Source organism: Canis lupus, chromosome 1 (assembly GCF_048164855.1).
Source record: "Canis lupus baileyi chromosome 1, mCanLup2.hap1, whole genome shotgun sequence".
NCBI lineage: Eukaryota > Metazoa > Chordata > Mammalia > Carnivora > Canidae > Canis > Canis lupus.
The window spans coordinates 114,745,742-114,759,794 of NC_132838.1; the positions used below are offsets into that span (position 1 = coordinate 114,745,742).

General features: G+C 48.5%; 1 long non-coding RNA gene across 3 annotated transcripts in view; it reads right to left on the minus strand.

Annotated features, from left to right (window-relative positions):
* The window catches only part of LOC140606033 (uncharacterized), a 39,533-nt gene that overhangs the window by 24,472 nt on the left and 1,008 nt on the right, over positions 1–14,053 (minus strand). For all 3 annotated transcript variants that reach the window (XR_012008498.1, XR_012008497.1, XR_012008496.1), the window contains exons 2-3: positions 9,332–9,442; positions 1,224–1,265 (exon numbers count right to left, since the gene is read on the minus strand). This is a non-coding gene — a long non-coding RNA (uncharacterized lncRNA). The remainder of the gene's footprint in view (positions 1–1,223; positions 1,266–9,331; positions 9,443–14,053) is intronic.

Consider the following 14,053-nt stretch of genomic DNA (forward strand, 5'->3'; position numbering starts at 1 on the left):
GCTTCTCCCTCTGCTTGGGTCTCTGCCTCTCTCTGTGTCTCTCATAACTAACTAAATAAAATCTTTAAAAAAATAAATAGATAAAATGTAGGTCACAGAAACAACCAAATTTCTTTGTCAATTGCATTATAACTCTCATCAGATCTTTACCAGTGCTTCTTTTAAGGTTTCTTATCATTTACAGTTACTGTTTTGCTCCGATGCTTTGGTGAAAGTGTTCCTGAAAAAATACTTTGTTTTCAAGGATATTCTTTGTTTTTTGTTTTTTGTTTTTTTTTTCAAGGATATTCTTTGGAAAGACTCTAACCAGTACAGGGGGATGTTGTTGTTGTTGGTTGGTTGGTTGGTTTAAATTTTTTTAAAGGGATCCCTGGGTGGCGCAGCAGTTTGGCGCCTGCCTTTGGCCCAGGGCGTGATCCTGGAGACCCAGGATCGAATCCCACGTCGGGCTCCCGGTGCATGGAGCCTGCTTCTCCCTCTGCCTATGTCTCTGCCTCTCTCTCTCTCTCTCTCTGTGACTATCATAAATAAATAAAATCTTTAAAAAAAAATAAAAAAAAATTCATGAGAGACACAGAGAAAGAGAGAGGCAGAGACCCAGGCAGAGGGAGAAGCAGGCTCCATGCAGGGAGCCTGACATGGGACTTGATCCCGGGTCTCCAGGACTCCTAGGCTGAAGGCAGCACTAAACGGCTGCACCACCCGGGCTGCCCTGTTTTTTAATTTTTTTTTAAAGATTTTATTTATTTATTCATGAGATACACAGAGAGAGAGGCAGAGATATAGGCAGAGGGAGAAGCAGGCTCCCCGAGGGGAGCCTGATGCGAGACTCAAACTGGATACCAGGACCCTAGGATCATGCCCTGAGCCTAAGGCAGATGCTTAACCACTGAGCCACCCAGGTGTCCCTGTTGTTTGTTTTTTAAAGTAGGTTCCACGTGGAGCCCAACACAGGGTGTGAACTCACAACCCTGAGTTCAAGACCTGACCTGCGATCAAGAGTCAGATGTTTAACCAACTGAGTCACACAGGTGCCCTGCCTGGCAAGTGCAGGTTTCCGATAAGTATGATCAATTTGCCTTTATGTGGGAGGGACAATGGACCTCAGCTACCTCCAGAGCCCCCAAATATGTCATGAGATGGTAGCCAGAGATCTGTTCCTGTTTTCCTTCACACCAGGAAAATGGGCCCATTACACTGATATAATGTTAACACGAGAAGACTTGCCTCTGCTGCAGGACTCCGTGTAGACTTCGCTGGAACATCTGCAAGGGAGAGGATGGGTGGTGAACCCACAGAAAATTCAAGGCCCAGGCACCACTGAAACATTTCAGGGAGTTATTTTAAGATGCACATTGTCGCACAAGCTGTGATTGTTGAGATGCCAGCTATCCGACCGGTAAGAACATGAAAGAGGTGCTAGCCTCTGTGGGGTGTTGGGGTTTCTCGAGAGATCTATTCCCCCCTGGCACAATGCCTCCATTCCTTGTACCACCTGGTAAAGAAAGGGCACAAGGGGGCTCGGGATCAGAGCAGGAGGCCACCTTCGAGAAGTCAAAAATGCTGGTGGGGCAGAGTAAAGCTTGGGCATCTCCCAAAGGCTACCGTTTGTGTTAGATGATCCAGGGCTCCAGAAGGTATGGCTTGGGCACTATGGCAAAGACAACAGAAGGAGACAGTACCCTTAGGATTTGGGTCCCAGCTCTGGAAGGGGGCGGAAACCCGATATAGCCCCACAGAGCAATAGCTCCCAGCAGTGTACACAGCGTTCCTCCGAGGAGAGCCTCTCATGAAGGAATGGAGTATCGTCTTGATAAGAACTTCCTGTCTTATCAAAGGGAAAGTTGAGGATATGTCTCATCGACCCACTTCTGTCATAACTCAGACTCCCACTTTGACTAAGTGGCATGCCTATTTGCAGCAGAGAAGCGCGCTGTCCGCCGCCCCACTGTCTCTAGAAGGGCAGGTGCTACTAGGGCCTGCAGAGTGTGTAAATCCTGCAAATGCACCACGCCTGTTCCCGCCGGTGGCCCCCACAGAGGGGGTGGGCGAAACTCCTGCTGGTGCCTGGAAACGCGAACAAACAGCGGTAGCCAGTGGGCTGAACTCGGAGCGGTTTGGCTGATGATCACTCCTGAGCCTTGGCTGCTCCCCTTTTGCCCTGACAGCTGGGCCGTTCTAAAGGGATGAGCCCTGTGGCTCGGACAACAGGGAGCCGAGGTGTGGATAGATGATCATGAATAAGTCATGTGGGGTCAGGATATGCGGAAAGACATTTGGGGTTACCTGTAAGAGCCTGAGGTGTCCTCGTCTTCCCATTCAGTGGCTTATAAGACACTGACACTCCTTGGCAAGCGAGAAGCATAGAAAGAGTGACCACCGGAGCGCCCAGGTGGAGGGCCTATTGCCAGGGGGGCCAGACTGCCTTTGAAATACAGTGACTTGGGACACCTGGGTGGCTCAGCGGTTGGGCTTCTGCCTTCGGCTCAGAGCGTGATCCCAGGATCTGGGATCGGGTCTCACATTGGGCTCCCTGTGAGGAGCCTGCTTCTCCCTCTGCCTGTGTCTCTGCCTCTCTCTCTCTCTGTGTCTCTCATGAATGAATAAATAAATCTTAAAAAAAAAAAAAAGAAAAAATGAAAGAAAGAAAGACAGTGACTCGCTTAATGCTGTAAAACCATGTCCTGTGTGTCCTCAATAATGCCCAAAGTAAGGGCCAAAGGAGTCTGGGGTCATCCACCAGAGTTTCCAACTACTGAGGGATTGGCCAACGGATTATATTGACCTCCTTCCTCTGTGTGAGGGTTCTAAAGTCCTTTGTGTGGACACAGCATCTGGCCTAACCCAAACTTTCCCTTATCACTGTGCAAACCAGGGGGCCACCAACAGGGAGATTAGAGAAGCTCGGTAGCATGTACAGATACCCTCGTAGGCTAACCAATGATCAGGAGTCACGTTTCGAAGAGCATGATATACAAGATAGAGCAAAAGAGCAGGACATTGAATGGAGGTCCCCTCTCCCTTATAACCCACAAGCAGCAGGGTTAGTGGAAAGGAAAAGTGGAATATTAGAGCAGCAGATTAGGTTACTAACAGGTAAAGCCACCCGGGCTGGATGGACTGCAGTACCCTCCCAGGCTTTAATACTTTTTATTTTATTTTATTTTATTTTATTTTATTTTATTTTATTTTACAGAGAAAGAGAGCACAAGCAAGGGGAGTGGCAGGCAGAGGGAGAAGGAGAAGCAGGTTCTCTGCTGAGCAGGGAGCCTGACACAGGGCTCGATCCCAGGACCCTGGGATCATGACCTGAGCTAAAGGCAGATGCTTAACCAACTGAGCCACCCAGGTGCCCTGTTTTGTTTTTTATAGATTCATTTATTTTTATTTGAGAGAAAGAGAGAGTGAGCACACGAGCAGGGGAGGAAGAGCTGAGGAGAGAGAACTTCAAGCAGACTCCATACCCAACACAGAGCCCGACATGGGGCTCGATCCCAGGACCCTGAGATCATGACCTGAGCTGTAATCAAGAGTTAGATGCTTAACTGACTGGGCCACCAAGGTGCCCCATTGCATTTGAGTGAATGATCACCCAGGAGGACTTTTTGCCCCAAATGCCAGACTGGACATCCCCGCTGAGATACCCAACAGGGCATGGAAGTCATGGGAAACAGCCATTGCCCCAACTCCCAATGCAGATCAACATGCTTTGCTACTGAGAACACTAAGCCCCGTCACACCTGAGACAGGCATTATCTACTGGAATTTGCAATAAGCCAGCCCCCCAGGATGGGGGAGTTACTCCGCACCCCTGAGCGAGTGGGAATTACCCAGTCTCCACTGAGTCCCATCGTCCTGCTGCAAACGGGACTTGTTGAAATGCATTATACCTGGAATGGGACACACACGATTCACTGAGAGAGGGGAGGAAGTGGGGGTCCCGGTCAGGCATGTGCAGCCCCCAATCCCCAGTCCATCTCCTCACACCTGACTGGCCTGCCGTGCCCTCCCCACCCCAGCCAGGTCAAGTTCCTAAAACTGCCAATCTCCCTCTCCTTGAGGCCAGGTGGGCACATTCTTTTCACTGGAACCATGGTTTGGCTCTATCTTTGTTCCCCCTGTTGGCCTGGAGGACATTATGGCACACATAGAAGCCCTTGCTCAAGTAGCCCAGGAAGCCCTGAGTGATAGTCAACAGAGCCCACCTTTACGCTACACCAAAACCCCTCCAATGAAGAAAGCTGTCCCCCCAAAATAGCACAGCTCTGGGCATTATCACTACTTGGCAAGGACACCCGTGTCATTACCCAAACACAATGTTGTGCACTCCCACCTGATGAGGCAGCTAATGCATCATCTTTATTAAATGATACAGGGATACAAGTGAATATTTTGAGCAATCTCCCCTACCCCCGGGGACTTAATACATCAGTGTCTCAGATCATGGGACTCTTTTTTTTTTTTTTTCTTAGATATTATTTATTTATTCATGAGAGACGCAGAGAGAAAGAGAGAAAGAGGCAGAGACAGAAGCAGGCTCCACGCAGGGAGCCTGATGTGGGACTCGATCCCGGGTCTCCAAGATCACGCCCCGAGCTGAAGGCAGGCGCTAAACCGCTGAGCCACCCAGGCGTCCCTGATCATGGGACTCTTGGTAGAAAAACTGTTAGTTATTTTAGGAATCATTGTCTTCATCTGTGTTCTCTCTTCCACATGTCCTATTGCTGCTGTACTACCCGCCTCCGATGAGCCACCAAACGAGCCACCGCTGCGCCAGTGGAACTCCATGCCGGCCGCTCAGGGCGCATTGTGCAAGGGGGTGTGTAAGATTGAAAGAGCTGGCCAGGGGGGAGGAGTACTGGGGGACATCATCCAGAGGACGTGACTGCCTGTTGACCCACGAGCTGGACTCAGGCCATCAGAGGCTCCTCCCTCCGTCCCCTGACCATGGAATGTCCTTCTGCCCACCGTTCCCACACGGGGGGCTGCTCCAAGGACATAGCCCCGCCAGAGGAAGATGATGTCACCATCGGGCTGGTAACCGAGCCCAGTTAAGGCCTCCATATACACTTTAAGATTCTGGTGGGTGGGTGGGGAGACCCATTCACCTTGCAGCGCCCAAGACAAGCCTTGTATGTAAGCTCCCTTGCTTATTAAACCTTCCACCCACTGACCTGGAGCGGTCTGGCTCTTTCTTCGATCTCTCCTTGTCTTCTGTGTACAGGGGTCAGTTTGCAAACCAGCAATGCCACAACCTCGGGCAGTAAAGATTGCATGATCCCCATTCCCTTTTTATAGGGTGAGACTCAGAGATAAGAGGCCCTGCCTGGGGGCAGCCCTGGTGGCTCAGTGGTTTAGCGCACCGTTCAGCCCATGGTGGGATCCTGGAGACCCAGGATCGAGTCCCCAGTCGGGCTCCCTGCGTGGAGCCTGCTTCTCCATCTCCTTCTGTCTCTGCCTCTCTCTCTGTATCTCTCATAAATAGATAAAATCTTTAAAAAAAAAAAAAAAAAAAAGAGGCCCTGCCTGAGGCCACACAGTTAGGAAATGGGGCAATCGGGATTTGGATCCCAGTCCATCTATCTCCTGTCTCCTGAGCGCCTGTGTGATCCCAATCTCTAAACCCCCACTGAGAGAGGATGAAGTCAAACCTCAGCTCCCTGAGGACAGGAGTTTTGTGTGCCTTGTTCACAGCTTAATTCACAGTGCCTAGAACGGGGCCTGGCACAGAGTAGTGCCTAATAAATGCGTGTCAAGGGACGCCCGAGTGGTTCAATGCTTGAGCATCTGCCTTTGGGTCAGGGCGTCATCCCAGGGTCACGGAATCAAGTCCCACATCAGGCTCCTCACGGGGAGCCTGCTTCTCCCTCTGCATGTGTCTCATGAAGAAATAAATAAAATCTTAAAAAAAAATACTTGTTAAATGAAGAAGTAGACAAATTAAAATACTCAATTTTCAACCAGTCTATTATTATTATTATGAAATAAGTGACATATGGTACAACCACTTTGGAAAATAGCTTGTCAGATTCTTTTTTAAAATTTTTTTCTTTTTTTTTTTAATTTTTTTTTTTAATTTTTTTTTTTTTTCACAGAAAGAGAGTGAGAGTGAGCAAGCTTGGGGGTGGGGGGAGGAGCAGAGGGAGGGAGAGAGAAACCCAAGCAGACTCCACGCTGAGCACTGAGCTCAGAGCCCTATGTGGGGTTCGGTCTCACAGCCTATGAGACCATGACCCGAACTGAAGCCAAGAGTCAGGCACCCAACTGACTGGACCATCCAGGTGTCCCTTTAACTTTAAGTGATCTCTACACCCAACATGGGGTTCGAACTCACAACCCCGAGATCAAGAGTCACATGCTCTACCAGCTGAGCCAGCCAGGCGCTCCGAGCTTGGCAGCCTCTTAAAAATTTGAATATAGGGGGACTTGGGTGGCTCAGTCGATTAAGCTTCCGACTCTTTTCGGCTTAGGTCATGATCTCAGGGTCATGGGATGGAGCCCCGCATTGGGCTTCCCACTCAGTGGGGAGTCTGCTTGTCTCCCTCTCCCTCTGCCCCTCCCCATATACTCTCTCTCTCTCTCAAATAAATAAATTTTTAAGTTAAAAATATACCTACTGTATATGATTCAAGCCTTCCATTCCTAGGTGCATAGAAGTGGTGCTAGAGAAATGAATGCATATGTTCACACAGAGACTTGGACACCAGCATTCACAGCACTTCTGCTTGTGATTGCCAAAAACTGGAAAGAAGGCCAACGTCCACCAACAGATGACTTGATAGACCAATCATGGCGACTCGATAAACCGTCCCATGCAATGGCCCTATTCAACATGGACAAATTGCAAAACAACAATGTTGAAGGAAAAAAAGCCAGACATGAGAATCCATACTATATTATTTCATTCTGGAAAATGCAGACTAACTGATGGTGGCAGAAAGCAAGCAGATTAGGGGTTGTGCAGAGAGACGAGGGATGAAGAGGCCAGGGATGGAGAAATTCAGGAATGATGGATAGGTTCATTCTCAGTCTCATGATCTTGATTGCAGCGGTGGCCTCCTAGGCTTACGCAAGCGAAACTCCTCAACTGAGGTACTTTAAATATGTGCATATGTTTGCTTTCTTTATGTCACTTGTGCTTCAGTAGAGCTGGGGGGAGGGGTGTCCCAGCTGTGGAATGCAACTGAGAGTTTTCCTCTACTGGACTTGCTTAGCACACTGGCCCCCGAGGGCATCTGAACTTTCATTCTGAAGCTCAATAGACCGTGAAGCTATTTCCGCTTAGAGCCCTGAAGAGGCTTTAAAAAGAAAAGAAAGCTGACCTATTTCTGCTCTCAAGCCTGTCACATTTCTCTCCTGAGACCCTGAACCACAGGGGACCAAATTCTTGAATGGGGGAAGAGAAAATTGAGAATATCCAGGGGGAACAAAAGGAAGCCCAGCAGATGGGAACATAAGCTAGCTACCCCCAACCCCAGACACAAGGGAAAAGGCGGAGTGGGTGGTGACGAGGCAGGAGGAGGGGGTGGACGTGGTGGGAAGGTGACTGTGGTTCTCTCAGGAAGCAAGAAGGAGGTCACTGCTGAGAGTGAGGATGAGGAAGGAGCTCTTGGAGGTTTGAAGAGATGGTCTGATAGGTCACCTGGGACAATCCAGGGAGCAGGGACTCCGGCGAATTTGCTGAGCAGCGCCAGGGGGTCCACTCCAAATCAGTGGGCATGAATTTAAGGCGAGGCCAGTTAGCATGGGTGTGTACTTTCCTCTGCCCACATTCAGCTGCACACATGAAAGCATGCGATAGGTGGGACGTTCAATTTAATAAGGAATGTGGTGTTGCCAGATGAGTATGGTGAAGTGGGAAGGTGTGTAGTAAATGTGTGAGGGGGTGATCATAATGGTTGGTCAAGGAGTTTGATCTGTGTGAAGACATGAGGGCGCTGAGGGGTAGAGGAAAGGTGTAGGGTCAGTGAATTGTTGGAGTTAAGGTTTTGGAGGGAATGAATAGAAAGACAAGATACAGTGGGCAGTGAGTGAGATGCATGAAGCTGAGATTCCAAGAGGCTGTGCTTACTGAGACAAGGTCTAGGCATAACCACTGGGGGGAGAGGCTGAGGGGAAGATCAAATTGTTGGAGAAGAGATCTAGGAACCCAAGAGGCCAAGGATGGTCCGAGGGTCACCCACCTGGGTATGGAAATCACTGAGAACGATGAGAGAGGCAGCATGAGAGACAATGAGCCAGGAGCTAAAGTCCTGGATGAGTGAGTTGTAGTGGTCATCAACCGATGAATGCAAATGCTCTATGTCCATGCAGTGGAATATTATTTGGCCACAAGAAGGGATGAAGGACATCCTATAACCTGGGTGAATCTTGAACACAGCTGGTCACCTATTTTGTGATTCCATTTATATGAAATATCCAGAATAGGCAAATCTATAAACAGAAAGTATGTTAAGGGTTGGGGGCTGAAGGCAGGTGATTGGTAAAGGATGTGGAGTTTCTTTTGGGGGTGATGAGAAAGTTCTGGAATTAGACAGTGGCGATCATCGCACAACCTTGTGAATAAAAACCAGTAAGTTGTATACTTTAAAGGAATGAATATATCTCAATAAAGTTGTTACTTTAAAAAATCTGGGAACACCTGGATGGCTCAGTCAGCTAAGCACTTGCCTTTGGCTCAGATCATGATCCCAGGGTTCTGAGATTGAGCCCCATGTTGGTCTCCCTATTCAGTGGGGTGTCTGCTTCTCCCTCTCCCTCTGCCCTCCTCCTCACTCATGCTCCTGCTCTCTCTCTCTCTCTCTTGAGCACAGAAGCACTCACTTTCTCTCTCCCTCAAATAAATAAATAAAATCTTAAAAAAACTTTTTAAATTAAATCTGTGTAGTCATTCTGGTTTTGTTTTTTTTTTCATTTTTTAAAAGATTTTATTTATTTGTTCATGAGGGACACAGAGAGAGGCAGAGACCTAGGCAGAGGTAGAAGCACACTTCCCTGTGGGAAGCCCAATGCGGAAACTCCATTCTAGGACTCTGGGATCACGACCTGAGCCAAAGGGAGATGCTCAATCACTGAACCACCCAGGTGTCCCAGTTTTTTTCATTTTTGACCAAAACACTTTCATTTACAACATTATTTGTTTTGTTTTGTTTTGTTTTTAGAAGGCTCCATTCCCAGTGTGGAGCCCAACTCCGGGCTTGAACTTACAGCCCTGGGATCAAGACCTGAGTTGTGATCAAGAGTTAGATGCTAACTGACTGAGTTATCCAGGTAACCCTTCATTTACAACTTTACTGCAAATATGAAGTTTGTAATTTCTTGAAATTCTCACCTGGCTCTTGGAAAGAGTTGAGTCTTCATCATCAGGAAGGATTCCTCATTCTGCAGATTATCCATTGGAAAGGACCTGGATACAAAAGGGCTCCAGCATGGCCTCGGAGTCCTACCAAAAGCACCAGAGAATCCAGAACCACATAGATGGACTGAAGAACGTGGCCCAGATCACCTGGGATGTGGTCAGCTGAGGAAACTGTACGGGAGCTCGATATGCACACCATCCCTGGCATGACCGATTCCACTGCCTCTAGCTGCTCATGCTGTGTCCTCTGAGCTAGTGACCTCCAACGTGAACCAAAGGCACCAGCCACATCAGAGTCAAAGTGCCATCCCCTGGTCACTCTGGGATTTATACTCACTCATGGTTCCTTTTTCAGGCCAAAGTCCTCATCCCCACCATCTTCCACTGCGTGCTGCAAACCTGCCCTGATTGCCTCTCTGAGCCTCTCTCACACACGCCACCACTTGTCCTACTCAGCCACACTTCCTTTCTCACTTGAAGGCTTTTGCATTTGCTGCTCCCTCTGCCTGGAATGTTTTTATCTCTGCAATTCCAATGGCATGTGAACACACACATGCACGTGTGCGGGATGGACTCACTATAATTTTTTTTTTTTTACGATTTTATTTATTTGACAGAGAGAGCACAAGCAGGGAGAGGGGCAGGCAGAGGGAAAGGGAGAAGAGGCTCCCTGCTGAGCACAATGAGGGACTCCATCCCAGGACCCTGAGATCATGACCTGAGCCAAAGGCAGACACTTAACCAACTGAGCCACCCAGGTGCCCTAGACTCACTTTCAGTATGATAAATAGAAAGCAAATGTAAATTAGAACCAGCTTTTATTGCTTAGGTTGTTTTAAAAAATGCAAATGTAAAAAAAATGTTGCAGTGTTTTTGAGATGGTGGGCAAACAGGCATTTTTACATGGTGATGATGGGAACTCAAATTATTACAGTGTTAATAGAGGATAGTTTGGTGAAATCTTACAAAAAGTAAAATGTATCAATTAGTAACTACTTTAGCAATCAGCAACAAAAAGATAACTAAAGAGGGATCCCTGGGTGGCTCAGCCCTTTAGTGCCTGCCTTCAGGCCCAGGGCATGATCCTGGAGACCCGGAATCAAGTCTCGCATCCGGTTCCTGCATGGAGCCTGCTTCTCCCTCTGCCTGTGTGTCTCTCTGTGTCTCTCATGAATAAATAAATAAAATCTTTAAAAAAAAAAAAAAGAACCAGACCCTCTCCAATATTGCCAGTGGGGACAGAGAGTACACTTAGGTTTTGTTCCCTTTTTTTTTTAATAAATTTTTTTTAATTTTTATTTATTCATAATAGTCACAGAGAGAGAGCAAGAGCGAGAGAGGCAGAGATACAGGAAGAGGGAGAAGCAGGCTCCATGCACTGGGAGCCCGACGTGGGACTCGATCCCGGGTCTCCAGGATCGCGCCCCGGGCCAAAGGCAGGCGCTAAACCGCTGCGCCACCCAGGGATCCCTCCTTTTTTTTTTTTTAAGATTTTATTTGATGCGGAGAGAGAACACAAGTAGGGGGAGTGGCAGGCAGAAGGAGGGGGAGAAGCAGGCTTCTGGCTGAGCAGGAGCCCGAAGCTGGACTCGATCCCAGGACTCCGGGATCATGACCTGAGCTGAAGGCAGATGCTTAACCAACTGAGTCACCCAGGAGCCCCTGGCTGCTGTTGTTAAGATTTATGTATTTATTTGAGAGAAAGTGTGTGCCCATGAGCAGGAGGAGGGGCAGAGGGAGAGGGAGAGGGAGAGAGAGAGAGAGAGAGAGAGAATCCTTCATCAGTCTTCCTAATGAGCTCAGAGCCTGTTTAAAGTTCTCTCTCTCCCTCTCCCTCTGCCCCTCTGGAACGGAATGTGGATGAGCAGGGAGGACGTCCACTACAAATTACTTTATACTGTTTGACATTTGTACCATGTTCATGGGTTATCCAATCAATATTTTTTTCAAGATTTTATTTACTCCTGAGAGACACAGAGAGAGGCAGAGACATAGGCAGAGGGAGAAGCAGGCTCCCTGCAGGGGGCCTGATGCAGGACTTGATCCCAGGACCTGAGCCAAAGGCAGACACTCAACCGCTGAACCGCCCACGTGCCCCTCAATATATTTTTTTAAGATTTTATATTTTAAAAGGTTTTTACTTATTTGAGTGAGAGAAAAAGAGTGCGCTCACATGCATGAGCTGGGGGGAGAGAGAGAAGCAGGCTCCCAGATGAGCAGGGAGCCCAATGTGGGGCTTAATCCCAGGACCCCGGGATCATGACCTGAGCTGAAGGAAGACTGCTCAACCAACAGCCCCCAAGCACCCCTTATGATTTTATTTTATTTTATTTTATTTTTTATTTATTTATGATAGGCACACAGTGAGAGAGAGAGAGGCAGAGACACAGGCAGAGGGAGAAGCAGGCTCCATGCACCGGGAGCCCGATGTGGGATTCGATCCCGGGTCTCCAGGATCGCGCCCTGGGCCAAAGGCAGGCGCCAAACTGCTGCGCCACCCAGGGATCCCTGATTTTATTTTTAAGTGATTTCCACACCCAACATGGGGCTCAAACTCACAACCACTGAAATGATCTACCAACTGAACCCCTTAATATTTTCTTTAAAGATTTTATTTATTAGAGAGAGAGAGAGAGAGAGAGAGAGAGAGAGCACGAGCAGGGGGAGGGGCAGAGGGAGAAGCAGGCTCCCAGCTGAGCAGGGAGCCAATGCAAGGCTTGATCCCAGGACCCCGAGGTCATGACCTAAGCTGAAGTCAAACCTTAACTGACTGAGCCACCCAGCCGCCCTGCCCCTTAATTTTTTTTAATTAAAGAAATTTTAGGGATGGGGGCAGCCTGAGTGGCTCACCGGTTTAGCGCCGCCTTCAGCCCTGGGCCTGATCCTGGAGTCCTGGGATCGAGTCCCGTGTCGGGCTCCCTGCATGGAGCCTCCTTCTCCCTCTACCTATGTCTTTGCCTCTCTCTCTCTCTGTGTCTCTCATGAATAAATAAATAAAATAAAATAAAATAAAAAGAAATCTTAGGGACGTCTGGACTCCAACTCTTGATCTTGGCTCAGGTCATGAGATCAAGCCCTCTGTCACGCTCTCAGCAGAGTCTGCTTGTCCCTCTCCCTCTGCTCCTGCTTGCACTCCACCCCCACCCCCAAATAAATAAATAAATAAATTAATTAATTAATGTTAAAAAAGAAAAAGGATACCAGCCAAGGGAACCCCAACCTCCAGCTGTAGGGGTTTGAGAGCAGTTATGCATGTCCCCTAAGATCACTGATGTACATAACTGGTCCTGGGAGCCCATGGGACAGGTCTGCCTCAAAGGGAGAGAGAGAGAACTTCTCTCTCTCCCCCCAGCTCATGCATGTGAGCGCACGCTTTTTCTCTCACTCAAATAAGTAAAAACCTTTTAAAATATAAAATCTTAAAAAAATATATTGAGGGGCACGTGGGTGGTTCAGTGGTTGAGTGTTTGCCTTTGGCTCAGGTCCTGGGATCAAGTCCTGCATCAGGCCCCCTGCAGGGAGCCTGCTTCTCCCTCTGCCTATGTCTCTGCCTCTCTGTGTGTGTCTCATGAATAAATAAAATCTTGAAAAAAATATTGATTGGATAACCCATGAACATGGTACAAATGTCAAAAAAAAAAAAGCAGCATCTCACAGTGGATAGAACACCAGAAGGAGCTGGTGACCTTGGCCATCACTATGAGCCTCGCAGTTAGGATTTTGAATCATGGGGAACTTTCGCCCCTCAGCCTGTCCTGTGGGCTCTACTTTCCAAACAGATTCACAACTCACCCACTTCCACCCCTCCATGGCACCCACCCTGATCCCATCTACCTTCTTCTCCAGACTGTCCCCCTGAATCAGCCTCCTCACTGTCTTCCTGGCTCCCACCCCACCTCCTACAGTCTGTTTCCCACACCCACAGCAGGCAGCCCCAGTCCTCCTGTGAATACCTGAGCCAGATGGTGGTCCTCCTCTGCTGGGAAGCCTCCAGGGGCTCCACCTCAGAGTAAAAGTGAAAGTCCTCCCCAAGCCTGTGAGGCCCCTCAGTACCCTCTCAACTGGACTGGCCTTCTCCCATCTCTGGCAGCATCGCTTATCATTTACCATTCCCCTCATCCTACGCCAGCCACAAAGCCAGTTCCTGCAACACACCAGGCACATTTTCACCTCAGGGCCTTTGCACTGGCTGTTCCCTCTGCTTGGAATGGATGTCTTCTAGTATCCACATGATTTCCTCGCCCCTCCTCAGGTCTTTGCAACAATGTCACCTTCTCAGCAATACTTCCTCTGAATAGGCTTTCAAGCAAACTGCCTGCATAAACTCTGACCTCTCCTTCTTCTTTTTAAGATTTTATTTATTCATAAGAGACACACAGAGAGAGGCAGAGACCTGGGCAGAGGGAGAAGCGGGCTCCCTACAGGGAACTCAATGCGGTGCTTGACCCCAGGACTCTGGGATCATGACCTGAGCCAAAGGCTGACACTTAACCTGCCTAGCCACCCAGGCACCCGTTTTAATTTCTGAATAACAGTTCTCACCATCTGATACAATGTTTTCCTTAAGCATTTCTCTAGAATGTAACCCCCAGGAAGGAGGGAAGTTTCCATATCTTCCTCACCATTTTATCCCAGGTGTCCCCACTAGTGTTGCCTCAATAAGCACCCATTGAGTGAATGAACCGCCCTAGGGTA